Here is a 24,154-nt window from a genome sequence, read left to right as displayed (position 1 = left end):
AACTCCAAAATTATTTGTGAATTTTTAATATATGCATTTATTAGCATTATTATGTTTAAAATCATGAGATAAAATAACACGATCAAACTTCTAACTTGCAAATCTTTTTTTACATTTCCCGATAATAAGAGCCCTTTAGGCCATTCCATATAAATTTATTCATTTAAATCACCATTTAGAAAGACATTTGATTTACATACAATTTATAAATTGATGCAATAGCAAATAACACTCTTATGAATGTTAATCTAACTACCGGAGAATATGTATCGAATAATATATACCACATACATATTTGCTTAAAACCTTTTGCTAATGATCTATCCTTGAAAATTTGTATAAATCCATCATAATTGTACTTCTTTTTTTTTCTAAACACCCATTTATTGCTTATCGATTTGTTTAGATCCCAAAGGAAGGTCAACCAAAATCTAAATTTAGTTAAATATTATTGAATCCATTTCATCATTCACGACCTTTCTCCAAAAGGAGGCATCCCTTGATAGCATTGCTTAGATAAATATTTTTGGATTTTCCTCTATATTAAGTAATAAAGGTAATTTATTATGCACACTATTTTTATCTCCTTCAACAAAAAAGGTTAAAACTTGAGATGAAATAAATTCTAGTACTAATTTGTTTTCCCTTCCCGTTGACTTCTCTTTAGTTCAAAAGATGTCATAGACTATTTTCTTTTGTTTTGAGTAGAGGTACCAGGAGTATGTTCACATGGTTGATTATTACTAGATTCCAAACTATCATTAGATTAAAATTGAATTTATTTTTGATAAGTTCAATATCTCTTGATTCCATAATTATATTAGAATCTAAGTTCAACAATCTCTAATTTTGATTGATGATTTAGGATCATACACTCTATAGAAAGCTAAATAATCTAGTACCCTTAAATACATTAAGTTTGATTTTTTCCCTTTCTATGGAAAGAGAAACATATGTTTATATATATATATATATATATATGCTCTTGACGTGAAAAATTGAATGCTACTCTTTGGTAGAAATGTCAAGCCTCTCTCTGCCCGGTTTTTTTATGGAATAAATTATCTCAATTTAAGTGTGCTGAAATGTGTTTATTACTTATTAGATAATGATAATATTAAATATTCAAGGATATTTATTATTCAGTAGATATAGCCGTCTTAGCTCAGCTGGTAGAGCGCGTGGCTTTTAACCACGTGGTCGTGGGTTCGATTCCCACAGACGGCGTCTCTTTTTTTTCCCCTTTTAAAAATATTTAATTTACGTCAGCAAACGTCATAAAACAAAGAAAATGAATGAACTCATAAAATGCACTACAATTCACATATAATCAAATCACTACGAATATGGGTTAATATGACTACAAATCAAATTCTGTGATATATTGAGTTTTGTTATCGAATATGGGTTAATATTGGATTTCAGATTATTGAATATGATCTGAATGTATAGAATATATTAATCTGATTCCTTATCATTTATAAGATGATAATAAATTGGTTGTCTATATAAAGGGAAGTCTCCTAAACCCCTTAAAAGATCTTTTTATTTTGTTTTTGTTTTTTCTTCCTCAGGTATTATTTTTGGACGATGTTAAAGACAATGATGACTTTTCAATTAAATTCTTTGTCTTTATATTTATGTATTACTTTCTTATATCATGTTTAATTAATGAAATTAGATCTTCTTATTCTTGTATTTTCTAAACGTGAGTTCTTCATATTTTAAAATTCATGTGGGTTAGATTTTCCAAAAACTAACAATGAAACCTAAGAAACTATATGATCTCAAATAATTAAGATTAATTAAGACTGGTAGTCGAAGATGACAACACAGAATCACTGGAATAAATAATCCACTGAATGTTAGAGTAATTTGTTTGGAAAAAGAGAACTATGAAGGTGGAATAGATTTGTGGTGTATCGAAACGCTTGGATTTTTATTGGTGCTAACATAGACCATATGGACAACTATCTTATATCAATTGTTTCACTTATTTACATAGACTTTCCATTATCTACTTTGTTGTAAGCTCTTCGAAATGTAGCTTCACTATCGCAGTATGAAAAAAATAGATGGCATCGATTGTGATTACAACTTAATATTATATAAAAAATTTCTCAATCATTCTGTTCTTTGCATGCAGTACTATAAACCCACTTTCTATAGTTGAGTGAGTTATGTATATTTATTTTTTAGAAACCCAAAAAATAATACCTCCAGCAATTATAAAAATCCAATCAGCTGTGGATTTATATTCATGGATGTTGGTTATCCAACTAGCATCCAACTATCTTCCTAATACCATCGTAAAATTACCATAAAACAAACCTAGATTTATAATTCTTTTAAGATAACCAAGTATTCTCTCAATTACGTTCCAATGTTCAACACTTGGGTTATTTGTGAATCTTGTCATCATTTTGCACACTGTGACCTGTGCAGTGTGTAGAATACATAAGGCTACCAATCACATTAGCATATTCTATTTGTGCTACTATTTTGTCAGAATTTTCTAGTAATTTAATACTAGTACTATATGGTGTATTAGATTTTTAAAATTTCAAGTGATTAATTACATTTAAGAAACATTTTAATATAATGACATTGACACAATCAGTAACCCTCAGTATTTTTTCATGACTTTATACCTAAGATAATATCAACCTCACCGAGATTTTTCATCTTAAATTGTAAAATAAGATACTTAGTATAATCTAAATTCATAATTTTATTATCATTAACACTTAGCTTATAAATGTCTTCACATAAATAACCTTTTTCCTATAAAGGAACCATTCTTTGATACAATATATGTATTACCCTCAAGTACAATCTTAAGCCTATTCTTACACATTAGACTAGCAGATATAAGATTTTTTCTAATGTCAAGAACACGGTAAACATTACTCAAAATTATTTTCTTCCTGGAAGAAAATTCAATCTACATTCTGTTGGTACCCCAATGTTATTTTGATGTGATCAAACAAGTTATGTTAGATCATGTTGTGTTTAATCTTGTGTCTAAGTGTGCAGGAACTTGGGAGCACAAGATATCAAGCAAAAGACGTAACTAGTGAAAAGGACTACACGAGAGAAAGCCGACGGGCTCGATGCGTCTGAGGGACGAGATGCTACGGAAGAGTACGCGGATGGACGAGAAGGAGGCGCGCGTCATTTCTGAGGGATGAGAAGTCATGAGCGGAAGCTTGCTCGAGAAGACCAGAAGTTGAGTTCGGGTGAGCCCTATTCCGGATGGCCGAGATCACCCAAGCAAGAGGAACCGGAGCGGAAGACCCGGACCGAGGCAAGCGAAACCAGAGGGAAAGGCCCGGACTGAAAAAGTCAACTTGGTTGACTTTCCTGATCCAGGCGCCCAGAACCAAATTTTATCCGGATCGCGTTTAACCGCAATCCATTGCGAAGGGAATAAAATTTTGTCACCCTTCAGGCGCTGGAACCCTTCCAGTTTTTATGCGCTCTTAGGTTTGACAAAGCTAAATAATAACGAGAAATACAAAGAAACAACACTTGTGCACTCTTAGTTTTTTGTTTAGCTTTTTTTTTTTTTTTTCTGTGCATTCATTGCTATAAGAGGTTTCTCTGCTAAGGAGATTTTTTAGTGTGTTTTTTCGCCTTAGATTAACAACCTTCCCGGTTGTAACCAAGTAATTCGCTGTGCCTCTTTTTTTCAGTTTCTTTATTATTCTTTTATGCAAGTGTTCATTTTATTTATATTATAAGCTGAGAAAGATTTTTTTTTATCTTGTTTTATGTAGGGGTATTCACCCTCCTCTCCTCTAGTCAGCTGTCGAAGGTCCTAACATACCATTCCTTTTCCGACAACCACTGATGAATTATAATTTCACATGATAATAGAGTCTATTAGAGAGTGTTGAGAATGTGACCATGACAGATCATATAGTCTATTGGGTAATGGCGGAATTAACTCGAGTGATTTATTTGGACTATGGGCTATGAACATCGAAGCCGATGTCATGCCCTAGGCTCTGTGGTTTTTTCTTCCTTCCATGATAAATTTAGAGTTTATCCTTTTTGAACTCCACCGCAGGGCTACAGCTCGAGTAACTTTGAACGTGACTCGGCACTTATCTATGGTTCTTTGCACCCTTAACAAATTCTTGAGCATGAAAAAATTTATTGACGCACATCGACTGTGGGCAAAAGGTGCACATGTATGAAGAGAAATATTCTAAACATTCTAGACATAAATATATAATCATAGTGATTTAGATTAAATCATATATTGATGAACAAAATATGAAAATGCACGCAAAAATATGTTTTTGGAATGACTTTCATTTTAGATACAATATTTTTTTATGCTATATTTAATGAAATAAATAAAACTTAAGATGCCTAAAAGTAAATTAAATATTTATGTATTTTTAAATAACAATTGCCGTCTTAGCTCAGCTGGTAGAGCGCGTGGCTTTTAACCACGTGGTCGTGGGTTCGATTCCCACAGACGGCGTTTTCTCTTTAATTTTTAATTTTCTTTTAAAAATATTTGATTTGCATCAGAAAAAATAAAAGGTAGGAAATTAACTCAACATTTTAAAGCAGTTTTGATTAAAGCAATTGTAAAGTGAAGCTCTTAACCCTATTAATACAAATAAAATATTATTTTAATATTTTTTAAAAAAAAGAGATACAAAATTATTCGATACCGTACTAACCTTGGTATTTTTTTATTTTTAATTTTAATTTTAATTTTAATGCTATAATTCAAATCCTAAACCTATAGACTAAATTCTAAATTCTAAATTCTAAATTCTAAATTAAAAAAAAAACTTGATGGTAAATAGGGTAATATTCCTTTATATAAATATATAATGTTATGCTGCCCGATTCCCGTGTGTGACTCTCGTCAATGACTCTCATAGACATTTGTACACGTAGTCGATCACGAGAGTTGGACTCCCCGAGTGCGACTTACTTGGGGCGCCCGAATGGCTTCCGGGTGTCTCGCCTCACTCAGTCACACAATAACATCGCGCACAACCGGTCCACATCATATCAAAATTATATATAGAAAGAGTTTTGATATCCTACTTGCTTTACCTTGCACATCTCATGCACATCCAAAATTTTTTTAATTTTTTTTTGTGCTTAATAGTATAACCCAATCCCTAAACCCTAAACCCCAAAAATAAAAAAATTGTTTGAGATGCCTCGAACCTGTGAAGGGCGCTCATGCAGGTGTGAAAGTTATATATATATATATATATATAGTGTCCAACCCGTTTCTGTGCCTTATTTTCATGACTGAGACAACTCGGGGTGTATCGAATCACTTTGGGCTCCTGGAGTGATTCTAGGAGTCCTAAGTCGTCTCAGTCGTAGAAATCAAGTGCAAAAATGAGTGAAGGAGCATAACATATGTTATATTTTAGAGGTGTCCTAAGACAATTATCTTATGATTTATATTTATTTATTGGATAAATAAAGTTTTACTAATTGAGTGTACATTCTCTATGTATATGATTTGATCGTAACTCATTTATTGAATATCTGTAATATAATTCATAACATAAGAGAACTTGTGATTGGATCATAACTTGTGAGCATATCTACATGTGTAATTATGAATATATTAAAATAATTCATAGTAGATGAATTGATGAGTTCGGACATCAACGATTATGTGAGACAAGCACGGGTTATACTTCTTGGTCTAACCAAACAGTTGTTCATCACTGACCAGAGATATTGGGATGTTGAGAGTTAAGCATGGATGCTAGTTATGGTAACTAGTTCATTAGAGTGACATGCTATGAGACTTCATATGATTTTTTACATATATAGATATAACAATGAAGATCTCATTGCAGCTCGATGCAAGTTTTCTTCGACTTAAGGTATTCAAGTTACCTTGGTCATGGATGTTGGTGCAATTTGCACTAATAATCTAACTCAAGTTTTGATGAATGACAAGAAGTTTAAAGTTAGAATATTTTATAGTCTAATTGCTTTACCAATTGTGAAGAAGTTGACCAATCTGAAGTGTAAGTATCCTGTGGTAGTTTTGATGTGATCAACCAAGTCAAGTTAGGTACTGTTATATTCTGATGTCCTGTGTCTAAGTGTGCAGGAACTTAGGAGCATAGGAGGTCGAGCGAAAGACGCAGCTAGCGAGAAGGACAACACGGGAGAGAGTCAACAGACTCAGCATTTCCGAGGGATGAGAAGTCGGAGCGACAAGTTGCTTGAGAATGCCAGAAAATGAGTTCGGGTGATCCCTATTCCGAATGGCCGAAATCACCCAAATATGCGGAGCCGGAGCGGAAGATCCGGATCTAAGCGAGTGGGACCGGAGTAAGAGTCTGGACCAAAAGGTCAAGAAGATGTTGACTCGCGGTCCAGGTGCCTGGATCACCTGGGCTCCCCTAGGCGCCTTGCCCAGCGGGGGCTATGTCTACCCGGTTCGGGCGCTTGAAACCCTTTCAGGCGCTTGGACCAAAAACTTTATCGAAATGTGACATTGCACGATCTATTCCAACGAGGATAAAATTCTATCCACATCCAGGCGCTTGAAACCCTTCTAGGCGCCCCGATCAAGGTTATAAATACAACACTGATCCCAGAAGCTAAACAACACCGAAAAATATAGAGTACAACATTTGTAATCAATTCTATTTGAGTTTAGCATTGTATTTGTGAGATGTGACTACTGTAAGAAGCTTTTCTGCCTAAAGGAGACTTTAGTGGACTTCCAACGTCTTGAATTAACAATCTCTTGATTACAAACCAAGTAAACTGTTATGCCTCCTCTTTCTTTAATTAGTTTCTTAATTCCTTTTATACAAGTACTTATCTTAATAAAGATGTAAAGTTCGAGAAATGTTTTTTGCTTCTTTTATTTTTATGCAGTGTTATTCACCCTTCTCTAGTCGGCCACCAAGGGACCAATAATTGGTATCAGAGTAAAGACGCTTCAAAAGGACTAACCGCCAAATGAAGCACAAGAGATGGCCGAACCAAGCATCTACCCACCTAACTTCGAGGGGGAAATCACGATTTGGAAAAGAAAGATGGAGGTATTCTTCAAAACAAACTTTGATTTATTACTAATCTTAAAGTATGGTTTGGTAGCACCAAAGGACAAAGAAGAATATTAATGGACCAAGAAGGAGCAAGTAGACTTCGTAACAAATAGATGAGCCGAATTTCATCTACTGAACGTGCTACCTCCACAAGAAGTCAACAAAATCAGCGCCTACGAATCAGCAAAGGAACTTTGGGAAAAGTTCCTAGAGCTATATGAAGGTACGTTCGAAGCCAAACTAGCGAGACAGGACCTGCTCCGGAACCAGATTAGCAACCTCTGATTAGAAGGAGAAACCATTGCACACCTTCACTCAAGGATCAAGGAGCTCATCACCGAACTCAAGAATCTCGGACAAAAGGTAACCAACCAAGATTCGCCAAAGTACGCGCTTAACATCTTTCCTAGGAATTCTGAATGGGCATCCTTAATAGATGCTTATTATATGTCAAGTGTTAGGACCTTCGGATGCGGCTAGAGAGGGGGGGTGTGAATAACCGACCCCAAATTCGCGTTTCTTTCTACAAATCAAGTTAGCGCAGCAGAAATACAATGTAGAAACGAAAGTGGAAAAGATCAAACCTCAAGCACAGCGATGTAACGAGGTTCGGAGATGAAACTCCTACTCCTCGGCGTGTCCGTAAGGTGGACGAATCCTCTCAATCCGTCGGTGGATGAGACCCCGGAAAATCGGCAAATAGAAACTCCTTCTGGGTGGAGAAACCTCGCCACAAACTTCTTGCAACAGCAAGATAGAAGTACAAAGATACAGCACAATACAAAGGCAGTAAGAATGTAAAAACACAGCTTGCCTTCTCGTCGACTGGATGAAGCAGCAACTTCACGAAACACCTACAACAGCAGGAACCAGCCGAAGGAAGCTTCCACGAAGCTTCAGGAAAATGAGAGCTCAGCAAAGCTCTGATTGCAGTAAGGAGGAAGAGCAACAACTGTTACTGTAGAAGCCCTCAACCTCGATATATAACCTGCGAAGAAGAAGACACATAAACTAGCCGTTGTGCCGCAACGGCTAGGGCCTGGACCGATCAGACACACTCCTGATCGGTCCAGGAGTGTTCTGATCGGTCTTGGGACCGATCAGGCCTTAGGCTGATCGGTCCCCAGACCGATCAGCCAACTCTCTGTGAGAGTTGGCCTCGTCTCTTATCGGTCTGTGGACCGATCAGGACTCAGGTGGATCGGTCCACAGACCGATCCCCCCTCTTTCTTCTCCCGATCTTCTTCGCTTTTGATCGGTCTCCAGACAGATCAGGTAATTCACAGAAACACACTGTTTGGTTACTGATTGGTCACCAGACCGATCAGCCAACCAGCGTATCATTGGATCGGTCACCAGACCGATCCAGGTTTAGAGCTCCCAGCCCTAAACCCTACCTAGTCCGGAGAACGAGCTACCGAGCCCTCTCCGACTTCGTCCGGTCCAGAGAACGAGCTACCGAGCCCTCTCTGACCTAGTCCGGAGAACGAGCTACCGAGCCCTCTCCGACTCCATCCGGTCCAGAGAACGAGCTACCGAGCCCTCTCTGACCTAGTCCAGAGAACGAGCTACCGAGCCCTCTCCGACTTCCACGTCCGGTCCAGAGAACGAGCTACCGAGCCCTCTCTGACCTAGTCCGGAGAACGAGCTACCGAGCCCTCTCCGACTTCATCCGGTCCAGAGAACGAGCCCTCTCTGACCTAGTCCGGAGAACGAGCTACCGAGCCCTCTCAAACTCTGTCTGGTCCAGAGAACGAGCTCCCGAGCCCTCTCTGACCTAGTCCGGAGAACGAGCTGCCAAGTCCTCTCCGACTTCGCATACCAAGCTTCCATACTTGGACTTTTCCCGTGCCAAGCTCCCTGCTTGGACTTTTCCGTGCCAAGTCTCCATACTTGGACTTTACTCGTGCCAAGCTCCCTGCTTAGACTTTTCACCAGATGTCTGGTCAACTTTGACCTATCTGGATTTCCCTTGCCTGGCTTCACTCACCAGGACTTTCCAACTGCCTGACTTCACTCACCAGGACTTTCCCTTGCCTGGCTTCACTCACCAGGACTTTCACCTGGCTTCACTCACCAGGACTTTCCTTTGCCTGACTTCACTCACTAGGACTTTCACGAATCAGGTCGACTCACCTCGGGTCAACCAGGTCAACCTTGACCAAAGATTGCACCCACAATCTCCCAAGTTTGTATTCTGTCAAACATCATAATACAACTTTTCTACTCTCGTCAAACATCAGAATAGAACTTCTCGTCAAACATCAAAATACAACTCGAGTCAGGTCAACTCGAGTCAGGTCAACCAGGTCAACCTTGACCTAAGGTTGCACCAACAATCTCCCCTTTTTTGATGTTTGACAAAACCATAAACAAGTTAGGTTAACCCGATAACCTAACTTAGGTTTCCCAATATTCTTCCTTGAACATTCTCCCCAAACTCTAATGTTCTTCCTTGAACATTCTTTGGACATTCTCCCATTCTCCCCCTTTTTGACACACATCAAAAAGAGTGAATCAAGGTCAAGAGTTGATTCCTAATGAAAGTCCCATACCTTTCATTGAAACCCTTAATTTCCCCCTTGATACTAAAGTCAACAATCAACTTAGTGATAATCCCATATCACTCAAGTCTTTAGAGTAAAAACTCCCCCTAAAAGTCAACTCTCCCTTGACTAATAGGTAAAACTCCCCCTAAAGGTCAACTCCCCCTTAACCATTGCACCAACAATGTCTTGGAGAGTTTCAAACCTTTAGAAATCCAAAACACAAACTGTGTTTTAACTTTCAGCTGAAATTTCAGACAACACAGGCGAAAATCAGCATTTTGGCACGCCCGATTGGTCACCAGACCGATCAGGAGCTCCCTGGATCGGTCCAGTGACCGATCCAGCATCCCCTGGACCGATCAGGGAACCTCCTGATTGGTCACACATGTGATTTCTGAATTTCTTCCTCCCGAAATTCAGAAACCTCTACAAAATTACAGAAAATTCCAAAAATTATAAAATTTTGAGGATACATTCCTCTTAACATATACTATCATAGAAAAATAGTTTTCTATGAAAATAACTTCCATTTTCAAATATTGATACAAAGTTTAAAAACTTTGAAATAGTTCAAGTTTACCTCAACTTTGTATCAACTTGCTCAATGATGAATGCTATCACCAGAAAAGCTTCATCAATGTTTTTCAAATCAATTTTGAAATGATTTTAAACCATTCAATTTAGGACCACAATCTTAGGGCTAAGTGTACATGACTTGTACGCAAGCTTTCCCTATGATCCTCAATTTCGAATTAGGCTCATCTAGGTACAAGAACTATGCACCTTGATCCTAACTCATAATCCTAATATCTCACACACATCTAAGGTGTATCAAACACATACAAGTCAATTTTGATGTGAGATATGAGTTTAGGTCATCTTAAGCTAAGTTCTCATGCATTTTCTAAACAACAATTTGATTTCCATATCAAATTATGTTTTTGTCCTTAAATCAAATTAATTGATTATAAATGCAAAAGATGATGACATGACATAAAATAATATCATAAGTAAAAACATGTGTCAATGTCATGATGTCATGTCATAAAGTATGAAACTTAAATAAGGCATGACATTTAACTAACCTAAGCATTATCATGACATTTCAAATGATAATAAATTAAATATGATGTCATGACATGGCATATGACAAACAATACATGACAAATAATATATAAAGGTATAGAAAATACCTAATTCTAGCCTTAGTTGCCATTTTTGATAGTTTTGATCATTTTGCGATAGGTTCTATATTCCTAAGTGTAATAGACCTAAAATCATATACCAAAAATTTTTAGATCACTATGTGCCAATTAGATTGACTCTAGAGAATTCCTCTAATATGGTTGGCACATGCTAATCACCTTAGGAATAATTTTTTAATCTCATTTTCAAGGCTTGATTACACCTTGAACATTCCTAAAGTGCCACCTTTTTCCATGATTAGGTTAACTACCTATTCAATTAAGGTTGGCACACCCTAACCCATCTAGCGTGATGGAATCACGCTCCTAGGGACCCAAAACCTATTTGAGCTCATTGGGTTCACTAAATATTCACTAGGGATAACTTCCCTAGCAACCCTCCTAATGACCCTCCTAGGCTTTAAAGCCTTGGTCATTTGGGACTCATCAAGATCAACTCTAGGGGTGACTCCCCTTGTGACCTTGGTGATGGTCTTCTTAGCCCTAGGTCTTGTTCCATAATCGAATGGAACATTATGATAAGCGGGCTTGACCACTTGAGAATTAGGTTTGTGACCCAAACCTCTCATGTCCTTGGGCTTTGATTTTTGACCCTTAGACCCTAGAGTTGACTTCTCCAAATTCTTAAGAGTCTTTTCTAAGGTGTCAAGTCTTGACCTCAAGACTTGATTTTCCTTCTCTAATACCTCAAGTTTTAATTTGTCATTTTTCTTTGAGGTATTCCTAGGCATATGTCTAGTTGTTTTGGGATTCCTATCTAGGTTTTCCTTAACCTTAGATGAGTTAATTCTAGGGTTGGCATTTCTAGTATTATTCTTACCTAGACTAACATGTTTGGCACCTAAGCACATTTATCGGTTTCTATGGTTATCATGCTTATCATCATTGGCAATTGCAATAAAGCTACTAGCATGTTTCTTATTAGAATTGCAATAATGTGCCTTAAAGGGTACCTTAGGGTTTGCCTTAGCCCCCCCTATAGATGTGCTTGGTCTCTTGTCCTTGTGAGGTTGCCTCCCCCTCGGACATTGGCTCCTATAGTGTCCCCTTTGCTTGCATTGGAAACACACCACGTGCTTCTTGCCCTTGCGTATCGGGACTCCAGCTTTCTTGACCTTTGGCGCCGGTGGAGTCTTCCTAATCCTCTTTGGACATTTAATCTTGTAATGCCTAAATTCCCTACACTCAAAGCATATTATATGTAATTTACTTGAAAGTAAATTGCTTGAGTTACCTAGGGTTGAGGGTGGATATGAGCTTTCTCCTTCATCCCTTCCGGAGGTAGAAGCTTCTTCTTCTTGCTCCAATCTTGAAGAAGAACTCTCCTCCTCTTCTTCCTTAGATGTTGAGTAGCCCTCAACTTCTAATTCCATACATCCATGATGTGAGCTACTTGGCTCACTTGACTCCTCTTCATGACTTGAATTGGAGCTCTCCTCATGGAACTTAGCCAAGTTGTTCCACAACTCCTTGGCATCGTTGTATCCACCTATCTTACACAATATATCATTAGGTAATGAAAATTCAAGGATTTTCGTTACCTCGTCGTTGATTGTGGATTGGTGGATTTGTTCCTTCGTCCATTTCTTCTTCTCGAGAGGTTCTCCCTTTTTATCCACCGGAGGAGTAAAACCTACTCGTACACAATTCCAATTCACTAGGTTAGTCATAAGAAAATATTTCATTCTTACCTTCCAATACGCGAAGTCGTAGCACTCGTAGAAGGGTGGAATCGTGATGTCTTCTCCGAGTCGATCCATTCTCTAGCTTGTGCTCCCCCCGGTGTTAATCCGACGAAGAGCAACCTTGCTCTGATACCACTTGTTAGGACCTTCGGATGCGGCTAGAGAGGGGGGGTGTGAATAGCCGACCCCAAATTCGCGTTTCTTTCTACAAATCAAGTTAGCACAGCGGAAATACAATGTAGAAACGAAAGTGGAAAAGATCAAACCTCAAGCACAGCGATGTAACGAGGTTCGGAGATGAAACTCCTACTCCTCGGCGTGTCCGTAAGGTGGACGAATCCTCTCAATCCGTCGGTGGATGAGACCCCGGAAAATCGGCTAATAGAAACTCCTTCTGGGTGGAGAAACCTCGCCACAAACTTCTTGCAACAGCAAGATAGAAGTACAAAGATACAGCACAATACAAAGGCAGTAAGAATGTAAAAACACAGCTTGCCTTCTCGTCGACTGGATGAAGCAGCAACTTCACGAAACACCTACAACAGCAGGAACCAGCCGAAGGAAGCTTCCACGAAGCTTCAGGAAAATGAGAGCTCAGCAAAGCTCTGATTGCAGTAAGGAGGAAGAGCAACAACTGTTACTGTAGAAGCCCTCGACCTCGATATATAACCTGCGAAGAAGAAGACACATAAACTAACCGTTGTGTCGCAACGGCGAGGGCCTGGACCGATCAGGCACACTCCTGATCGGTCCAGGAGTGTTCTGATCGGTCTTGGGACCGATCAGGCCTTAGGCTGATCGGTCCCCAGACCGATCAGCCAACTCTCACAGAGAGTTGGCCTCGTCTCTGATCGGTCTGTGGACCGATCAGGACTCAGGTGGATCGGTCCACAGACCGATCCCTCCTCTTTCTTCTCCCGATCTTCTTCGCTTCTGATCGGTCACCAGACCGATCAGGTAATTCACAGAAACACACTGTTTGGTTACTGATCGGTCACCAGACCGATCAGTCAACCAGCGTATCACTGGATCGGTCACCAGACCGATCCAGGTTTAGAGCTCCCAGCCCTAAACCCTACCTAGTCCGGAGAACGAGCTACCGAGCCCTCTCCGACTTCGTCCGGTCCAGAGAACGAGCTACCGAGCCCTCTCTGACCTAGTCCGGAGAACGAGCTACCGAGCCCTCTCCGACTCCATCCGGTCCAGAGAACGAGCTACCGAGCCCTCTCTGACCTAGTCCGGAGAACGAGCTACCGAGCCCTCTCCGACTTCCACGTCCGGTCCAGAGAACGAGCTACCGAGCCCTCTCTGACCTAGTCCGGAGAACGAGCTACCGAGCCCTCTCCGACTTCATCCGGTCCAGAGAACGAGCTACCGAGCCCTCTCTGACCTAGTCCGGAGAACGAGCTACCGAGCCCTCTCCAACTCTGTCTGATCCAGAGAACGAGCTCCCGAGCCCTCTCAGACCTAGTCCGGAGAACGAGCTGCCAAGTCCTCTCCGACTTCGCATACCAAGCTTCCATACTTGGACTTTTCCCGTGCCAAGCTCCCTGCTTGGACTTTTCCGTGCCAAGTCTCCATACTTGGACTTTACTCGTGCCAAGCTCCCTGTTTAGACTTTTCACCAGATGTCTGGTCAACCTTGACCTATCTGGATTTCCCTTGCCTGGCTTCACTCACCAGGACTTTCCAACTGTCTGGCTTCACTCACCAGGACTTTCCCTTGCCTGGCTTCACTCACCAGGACTTTCACCTGGCTTCACTCACCAGGACTTTCCCTTGCCTGGCTTCACTCACCAGGACTTTCACGAATCAGGTCGACTCACCTCGGGTCAACCAGGTCAACCTTGACCAAAGATTGCACCCACAATCTCCCAAGTTTGTATTCTGTCAAACATCATAATACAACTTTTCTACTCTCGTCAAACATCAGAATAGAACTTCTCGTTAAACATCAAAATACAACTCGAGTCAGGTCAACTCGAGTCAGGTCAACCTTGACCTAAGGTTGCACCAACATCAAGGATCTGGAGGTAAGTACTTTAGAAGAGTTATTTTCAACATTTGAAGTTCATGAAACAAGATGTGTATATCTGAAGAAGGAGCCCAGACACAACATTGCCTTAAAGGCAAAAATAGATGAACCAGAATCCGAAACTTCTCTCAAAGATGACGAAACGGTGTTCATGGTAAGGATATTTAAAAAGTTATTTAAAACTAATAAATTTAATTAAGTGTAGGATAAAAAAAGAAGAAGAAAGGTAAGATGTTATCACTGCAATGAAGAAGTACAGGTGAAACATAATTGTCTTAAATTGAAGAGCAAGGACAAGAACAAGGACAAAAAACCAGTCCAAACAAAGCATCGAAATCTAAAGGCGACATGGGACGAAAAATCGTCCAAATCGGAGATCAAAGCCATCACCGGACTTGTGCTAGTGGCAAGTCACCAAGAAGAAGAAGATGAAGCAAGCTCATCTTCAATGCACATCGATGAAAGGGGACATCGTTAGAGGAAAGCAACACTACAGGGGGAGCATCAAAAATTGACAAGATAAGTCAAGTACGGTCCCTACTTCTTGATCAATTATTTAAATTTATAAAAATACCGTCGAAGAGTTCTTGCAAATTAGAAATAGAAAACAAAAAATTATGAAGAGTTAAAATTAACCTTAGCAATATCATATCAACTAGAGGATTTTGACAAGATAAAAATGTAAAACAAAAAATTAAAAATTGAATGAAGAAATTAAAAATTATGCATGTTCGAATATAACGATTTCCAAAAATTATAATGAACTAAATTGACAATTTAGATATCACAAAGGTCAAATCAAATAATTATCAAAAAATATATCTCTAAGAAATTTTTGATTAACCCAGTTGAAAGAAACCTATATTGGTTCCAAAATTATGTTTAATTTGAAAAATCATTATGCATGTTTTATTTGTAATTTGATTTCATATTCTTGCTTAGAATTGTCAAATAAATTATTTTGCATAATTTTTGCTAGAAATTAATTAAAATAAAATTCTTTCAAGAAATAAAATTTCATTACTTATCTATAGAAAAAATTTTGAATTTTTTTACCGTTGTATTATTTTTTTATAAATTTTTTTAACAAAATTCGTATTATTCAAATAAAAAATATCTTGGAGTGCTACTTTTTTTTTGTAAAATTCATTTTATTGTGAAACTTTATTCTTTTTTCTATCTAAGAACAAAATTTTCAATTTTTTTTTACTGTTAGTGAATTTTTCTATAAATTATTTATCTAAATAAAAATTTTTAATATTAAAAATTCTTGAAAATTTATTTTTTGCAAAGTTACTTGCTATTATACATTGTCAAAAAATATTTCAAGATTTTTCAGGGTTAATAACTATTTTTAAGCATTTTTTTTAAATATATCTTTATGTAGAAAAGAGTTTATTTCTGTTTACAAAGGTAGAAAATAAATTTTTTTAATTTCATATCTATTTATGTAAGACCGTTTAACTATTATAAAATTTTTTTCAAAATTTTTCCAAGTCGACGACATGGGAGAGTCGACGACCTCGGCGTTTCTGAGAGATGAGAAGTCAGAGCGCAAGGTCATTCAAGAAGACCGGAAAATAGGTTCGGATGAGTCCTATTCCGGATGGCTGAAATCACCCAAATAAGTATAACTGGAGCAGAAGACCCGGACCCAAGTGAGTGGAACCGGAGCAAGAGCCCAAACCGAAAAGTCAACAAGATGTTGACTCGTGGTTTGGGCGCCTCGCCCAGTAGGAGCTGTGTCGACCCGGTCCGGACACCTAGAACCTTTCCGGGCACTCGGACGAGAAACTTTATCGAAACGTGGCGTGGCTTGATTCGTTGCAACAAGAATAAAATTCTATCCACGTCCAGGCGCTTGGAACCCTTCCAAGCGCCTCGATCAGGGCTATAAATACAGCCCTGATCCCAGAAGCTAAACAACACTGAAAAATATATAGTACAACACTTGTAATCAATTCCATTTGAGTTTAGCTTTGTATTTTTGAGCTGTGATTGCTATACGAGGCTTCTCCGTCTGAAAAGAAACTTTAGTAAACTTTCAACGTCTTGGATTAACAATCCCCTGATTACAAAACAAGTAAACTATTGTACCTCTTCTTTTTTTAATTAATTTCTTAATTCCTTTTATGTAAGTGTTTTTCTTAATAAAGTTGTAAAGTTTGAGAAAGATTTTTGTTTCTTTTATTTCTGTGCAGGCTATTCACCTTCTCTAGCCGGCCGCCATGGGACCAACATGAAGGACCTGACACCATGCTGAAATCCAACTAGGTCTGCGGGACCCGATAGCTGGTGGGAAGCCCAGATAGGTCCACAGGGCCCGATATCTGGCAGGAAGTCCTGTTGGGTCCGTGGGACGTAACAACCGACCGAAGTCTACTTAAGTCTGCGGACCTGACAATTGGCAGGAAGACCTGGTGGGTCAAAGGCAAGTGAAACGACTGCAAGTGGTAAGTGAAGGTAAGCAACTAGAGGAGAGATCAGTGAGGATGTGTTCCCAGTTGAGAGAACTATAGGCGTCAGTCCAGCTTAGGTCCATTTGGGAAACCTAAGCTGAGATCTTGACTAGATCCTGATCTTGGTGAGACAAGATCTAATTACTACTCTTACTTTATTGTGTTATGTCAAATCTGTTTTGCAGGGTAAATATATTTTTTTTTGCTTGGACTAACCCTTTTTACAGGGAAGAAACTGCTGAAGAAAATAGGAGTCCGAGAGCCTGGAGGGAATCCGAGTGCCCGGACCAGCTCGCCCGAACGAGTGCCGCAGGCACCCGGGCGGTTCGGACGCTCGGAGTCGGTCCAGGTGCCCAAACCCGAAAACTCATTTAGAAGCTGAGGTGGAGCGCGTTGATTGACCGAGCCACGTGGCCCAGGTGCCCAGAGGGGTTCTAGGCACCCGGAATGGGCCTATATAAAGGCCTTCGGTCAGGAGCTTCAAGATATCAACTACTACGACTTTTACTCTTGTGCGGTGCTCCGAAAAGCTCCTACGACGCTGTGAAGCTCCTTCAACAACCAATGATCAAGACTTTCTTATTTTCTTTATTGTCGATAATATTTCTTTTAGTTCTTGTACTTAACTTGTGTAATCATTCAAACTTTTAGTGGATTGCCCAACGAAAGCACTCGACGAGTGCGGGCCTTGGCTTCGAACCAAGTAAAATTATGTGTGCTAGCGCTTGGTTTCTCCGTTTCTTTTCCTCCTTTATTCTTCCGATGCGTACCTACTTTTAGTCGCAATTTTTAACGAACGTTATTCACCCCCAACCCCCTCCCCGCCTCCTCTAGCGTCTTTCCGATCATACAATGAAGACTTATACTTTGACATCTTAAGAAAACATCTCTGTAGAGGTGTGGATCCGAGATGATTGAGTATAAGTCAAAGTGTCCGAAGGTGTTTGGATAACCCACAGAGGATTCACCGCTTCTTACAAGGAGGCATATATCCCATGATCACTTGTCAGGATTATTACTCAAAGTTTTTGGCCAAAGCATCACATGTTAAGAGTATGAGACTCTTGTATACATGTTTGAGTAATTTGAATCCATAGAAGAAGAAAGGATTACTTGGGCTAGGTGTGACGTAGTCAGTCTAGTGGAGACTGAAACATAGACCATGTCCTGAACCAAGTGGGTATAAGACGAATGAAAGGAATGAGACACGACTCACTGTAGTTACTGAAAGGTTCAGAAGTGGTTCTGGAATCAGCCGTTTAATTTTTCGATCAGTTAGGGATCATGATATACTACTAGTTGTCACTCATGATCGATCCATGATTAATGGTTAATTATGGACGACCAATATAACCGGGAACCTATTGGGTCTCACACACTACAAGTTTATCTGAAGGATGTAAAACGAGTTTGAGAATTGGATTCTCAAATCGAGAGACAGATAGAGTTTGGTTGGACCAAACAGAAAGAACAAATATAAAAAGATATTTGTCGGAACAGAAACGTCGATGAGTCATGACTATTTTAGGAGATATAGATTCATTATGGTTTTATAATAAACAAAAAAAAATTTGATTTAATTATGAACTAAGATGGTTTAGTTTTGAACCAAACTTAATCTTAATGGTAATGAACTATGGTGGCATTGCTTATTAGGTTTGAGAGATAACTTGCTCCCCAAGTCATGTAGAGGTGTATAAATATCTCTCTATGAGAAGAGATTAGTGATTTTATTCTTTGAGAGAAAACTCTAATTTGATTAGGGCTTTTTCTCATACTCTTCTCCCTCTCCATCTATCTAGTCGTTACCCAAGATATTGTCGGCCAAGAGTTACCACCGCCATCTCCAGCCTGTTGGTGCAATTTCCAGTAGGTCAAGGTTGACCTAGTTGACCAAGCGTAAACCTTGGTCATGATTTCGATTTTTGACAATACAGAAAGACATGTAGACATGGACAATGCAAGTGCAGTTGTCCATGCGAAGAGATACTGATCAGGTTGAATGAAGAAGAGTCAAGTAGGTCAAGGTTGACGGGATACTTGACTGGAAAGTCCTGGTGAGTGAAGCCAGGCAGACGGAAAAGTCCTGGTGAGTGAAGCCAGGCAGACGAAAAAGTCCTGGTGAGTGAAGCCAGACAGATTGGAAATCCTGGTGAGTGAAGCCAGGTGAAAACCCTAGTGAGTGAAGCTAGGTGAAAGTGAAAGTCCTGGTGAGTGAAGCCAGGCAGTGGGAAAGTCCTGGTGAGTGAAGCCAGGCAGTGGGAAAGTCCTGGTGAGTGAAGCCAGGCAGTTGGAAAGTCCTGGTGAGTGAAACCAGGCAAGGGAAATCCAGATGGGTCAAGGTTGACCAGACATCTGGTGAAAAGTCCAAGCAGAGAGCTTGGCACGGGAAAAGTCCAAGTATGGAGACTTGGCACGGAGAAGTCCAAGTATGGAAACTTGGCATGGGAAGTCGGAGAGAGCTCGGTAGCTCGTTCTCCGGACTGTGATCAGAGAGGGCTCGGTAGCTCGTTCTCTGGATCGGATGGAGTCGGAGAGGACTCGGTAGCTCGTTCTCTAGACCGGACGAAGTCGGAGAGGCTTCGGTAGCTCATTCTCCGGACTAGGTCAGATAGGGCTCGGTAGCTCGTTCTCTGGACTGGACGTGGAAGTCGGAGAGGGCTCGGTAGCTCGTTCTCCGGACTAGGTCAGAGAGGGCTCGGTAGCTCGTTCTCTAGACCAGGCGTTAGGGTTTAGAGCTGGGAAGCTCTAACCTAGCCATTGGATCGGTCGGCAGACCGATCCAGTGATACTGTGGTTTCCTGATCGGTCTGGAGACCGATCAGAAAGCGATCAGTGTGCCTCTGTGAGCTTACTGATCGGTCTGGGGATCGATCATCATGAAGCCTGATCGGTCGCTGGGACCGATCAGGGTACGCACAGAGAGTTGGGCAACTCTCTGTAAAGCATTCTGATCGGTCTAGGGACCGATCAGCATAGAGCCTGATCGGTCCCCATGACCGATCAGCAGCACCCTGGACCGATCAGGGTGGAGCCTGATCGGTCCAGGCCTAGCCGTTGTGACTCAACGGCTAGGCTATTTCGGGCTTCTGTGTTCTGGCCTTTTTGCCTTGCAGGTTCGCAGGTTGGCTCAGGATATCAGAGGTTATAAAAGGATCGAGAGGCACTACAGAACGGTCTTCGACTTCTTCCTTCTTCTTCCTCCTCTGAACTGAGCTGCTGTTCTTCTGAAAGCTGTGCTCTTGAGCTTTGCTGAGCTCCGAAGCTTCGTGTGAGCTTCTTCGACTGAGTTGCTTGTTGGCATTCGTCCGTGAAGTTGGTGCTTCATCCGGGACTTCAGTCGACAAGAAGGCAAGCGAGTATTTGTACATTCATTGTGTATTTTGTTCTTGCTCTTCTTTGTATTTCCATATTGCTGTTGCAAGCTATTGTGGCGAGGTTTCTCCACCCACAAGGAGTATTTATTAGCCGGTTCTCCGGGGACTCATCCACCAACGGATTGATAGGGCTCGTCCACCTTACGGACACGCCGAGGAGTAGGAGTATCACTTCCGAACCTCGTTACATCCATCGAGTTTGAGGTTTGTCTTCTTCCTTTTCGTTTCTACGGTTTCATTTCCGCTGCGCTAACCCTAATCGTAGGAAGAAACGCGAAGAATTTGGGGCGGCTATTCACACCCCCCTCTCTAGCCGCAATCCATCGATCCTAACAAGTGGTATCAGAGCAAGGTTGCTCTTCGTCAGATTAACACCCAAGGGAGCACAAGCTAGAGAATGGATCTACTTGGAGAAGACATCACGATTCCACCCTTCTACGATCGCGACGACTTCGCGTTTTGGAAGGTAAGAATGAAATATTTTCTTATGACTAATCTTGAGAATTGGAGTTGTGTCCAAGTAGGTTTCGCTCCTCCAATGGATGAAGAAGGAAAACCTATCGAGAAGAAAAAGTGGACGAAGGATCAAATCCACCGATCCAGAATCAATGACGAGGTAACGAAAATTCTGAAATTTTCATTACCTAATGATGTCTTGTGTGAGATAGGTGGTTACAACGATGCCAAGGAGTTGTGGAACAACTTGGCGAAGTTCCATGAGGAGAGCTCCAATTCAAGTCATGAAGAGGAGTCAAGTGAGTCTAGTAGCTCACTTCATGGAGGTAAGGAATTAGAAGTTGAGGGCTACTCAACATCTAAGGAAGAAGAGGAGGAGAGTTCTTCTTCAAGATTGGAGCAAGAAGAAGAAGCTTCTACCTCCGGAAGGGATGAAGAAGAAAGCATACAACCATCCTCAACCCTAGGTAACTCAAGTAATTTAATTTCTTGTAAATTACATATAATGTGCTTTGAGTGTAGGGAATTTGGGCATTACAAGAGTAAATGTCCAAGGAGGATTAGGAAGACTCCACCGGCGCCAAAGGTCAAGAAAGCCGGAGTCCCGATACGCAAGGGTAAGGAGCACGTGGTGTGCTTCCAATGCAAGCAAAGGGGACACTATAGGAGCCAATGTCCGAGGGGGAGGGAATCTCACAAGGACAAGAGACCGAGCACGTCTATAGGGGGAGCTAAGGCAAACCCTAAGGTAATCTCTAAGGCACACTCTTGCAATTCTAGTAGGATGCATGCTAGTAGCTTTATTACTATTGTCAATAATAATAAGCATGATAACTATAGTAACTGATACACGTGCTTAGGTGCCAAACATGTTAGCCTAGATAAGGACAATACTAAAAAAACCAACCCTAGAATTAACTCATCTAAGGTTAAGGAAAACCTAGGTAGGAATCCCAAAACAACTAGACATATGCCTAGGTATACCTCAAAGAAAAATGACAAATTAAAACTTGAGGTATTAGAAAAGGAAAATCAAGTCTTGAGGTCAAGACTTGACAATTTAGAAAAGGCCCTTAAGAATTTAGAGAAGTCAACTCAAGGATCTAAGGGTCAAAAATCAAAGCCCACTTATCATAATGTTCCATTCGATTATGGAACAAGACCTAGAGCTAGAAAGACCATCACCAAGGTCACAAGGGGAGTCACCCCTAGAGTTGATCTTGTTGAGTCCCAAATGACCAAGGCTTTAAAGCCTAGGAGGGTCATTAGGAGGGTTGCTAGGGAAGTCATCCCTAGTGAATATTTAGTGAACCCAATGAGCTCCAATAGGTATTGGGTTCCTAAGAGCGTGATTCCATCACACTAGATGGTTTAGGGTGTGCCAACCTTACTTGAATAGGTAGGTAACCTAATCATGGCAAAAAGTGGCACTTTAGGAATTTTCAAGGTGTAATCAAGCCTTGAAAATGAAATGGAAAGTTATTCCTAAGGTGATTAGGATGTGCCAATCATATTTGAGGAGTTTTCTAGAGTCAATTTAATTGGCACATAGTGATCTAAAAATCTTTGGTATATGATGCTAGGTCTATTACACTTAGGAATATAGAATTTATGACAAAATGATCAAAATTATCAAAAATGACAACTAAAGCTAGAATTAGGTATTTTCTATACCTTTATATGTTATTTGCCATATATTGTGTGCCATATGTCATGTCATGACATCATATCTAATTTACTATCATTTGAAATGTCGTGATGATGCTTAGGTTAGTTAAAGGTCATGCCTTATTTAAGTTTCATACTTTATGACATGACATCATGACATTGGCACATGTTTTTACTTACGATATCATTATATGCCATGTCATTATCTTTTGCATTTATAATCAATTAATTTGATTTAAGGACTAAAACACAATTTGATATGGAGATCAAATTGTTGTTTAGAAAATGCATGAGAACCTAGTTAAGATGACCTAAACCCATATCTCACATCAAAATTGACTTGGATGTGTTTGATACACCTTAGATGTGTGTGAGATATTAGGATGATGAGTTAGGATCAAGGTGCATAGTTCTTGTACCTAGATGAGCCTAATTCAAAATTGGAGGATCATAGGGAAAACTTGTGTACAAGTCATGTACATATAGTCCTGAGATTATAGTCCCAAATTAAAGGGTTTAAAATCATTTCAAAATTGATTTGAAAAACTTTGATGAAGCTTTTCTAGTAATAGCCTTCATCATTGAACAAGTTGATACAAAGATGACTTAACTTTGAGCTATTTCAAAGTCTTTTGAATTTTGTATCAAGATTAAAAAATGAAAGATATTTTCATAGAAAACTATTTTTCCATGATAGTATGTGGTATGATGAATGTATCCTCAAAATTTCACAATTTTTCGAATTTTCTGTGATTTTCTAGAGGTTTCTGAATTTCGAGAAAGAAAAATTCAGAAATCTGTCCATCAGTGTCTGGATCGGTCACTGGACCGATCCAGAGGAAGCCTGATCGGTCCGGTGACCGATCAGGGCGTGCCAACTTGCTGAAATTCGACTGGTTGTCTGAAATTTCAGCTCGGGAAGTGGTGTTTTAGGTTTCTAAAGGTTTGGAACTCTCCAAGACATTGTTGGTGCAATGGTCAAGGGGGAGTTGACCTTTAGGGGGAGTTTTTACTCGTCGAAATTTTTGAGGATGAGTGATATGGGATTATCACTAAGTTGATTGTTGAATTTAGTATCAAGGGGGAAATTAAGGGTTTCAATGAAAGGTATGGGACTTTCATTAGGAAGAAACTCTTGACCTTGATTTACTCCTTTTGATGTGTATCAAAAAGGGAGAGAGAATGTCTAGAGAATGTTCAAGGAAGAACATTGGAGTTAGTGGGAGAGTTTGTTGATCACAACAAATGAAGTTGTGAACAACGATAACTTACTCTTCAAGGGGAGAGTTTGTTGATGTGTGCCAATAGGGGGAGAATGAAGGGTTTAAGTTAGACTTTCATTATCTAAGAAGGAGGTTGCCTTCTTAGAAGGAGAATGTAAGGTTGTAACTTATGTTTCATTACCTAGTGACATGAAGAAAGTTGAGGCTATTGGATTAGCCTAACTTAAAGGTATTGTCAAACATCAAAAAGGGGGAGATTGTTGGTGCAATTTCCAGTAGGTCACGGTTGACCTAGTTGACCAAGCGTAAACCTTGGTCATGGTTTCGATGTTTGACAATACAGAAAGACATGTAGACATGGACAATGCAGGTGCAGTTGTCCATGCGGAGAGATACTGATCAGGGTCTGATCAGGTTGAATGAAGAAGAG

The 24,154-nt window shown here is 40.0% G+C and overlaps 1 protein-coding gene and 2 non-coding genes across 3 annotated transcripts in view; 2 read left to right on the top strand and 1 right to left on the bottom strand.

Annotated features, from left to right (window-relative positions):
- LOC121971972 (ras-related protein RABA5c-like) overlaps nucleotides 1-24,154 on the bottom strand; it is a 39,718-nt gene that overhangs the window by 3,618 nt on the left and 11,946 nt on the right. The window lies entirely within an intron of this gene.
- Nucleotides 1,155-1,227, top strand: TRNAK-UUU. The gene has a single exon. It is a non-coding gene; the product is annotated as a tRNA-Lys (tRNA).
- On the top strand, nucleotides 4,423-4,495 carry TRNAK-UUU. The gene has a single exon. It is a non-coding gene; the product is annotated as a tRNA-Lys (tRNA).

Source organism: Zingiber officinale, chromosome 4A (assembly GCF_018446385.1).
Source record: "Zingiber officinale cultivar Zhangliang chromosome 4A, Zo_v1.1, whole genome shotgun sequence".
Classification (NCBI taxonomy): domain Eukaryota; kingdom Viridiplantae; phylum Streptophyta; class Magnoliopsida; order Zingiberales; family Zingiberaceae; genus Zingiber; species Zingiber officinale.
This window is presented reverse-complemented; position numbering and strand designations above follow the sequence as displayed.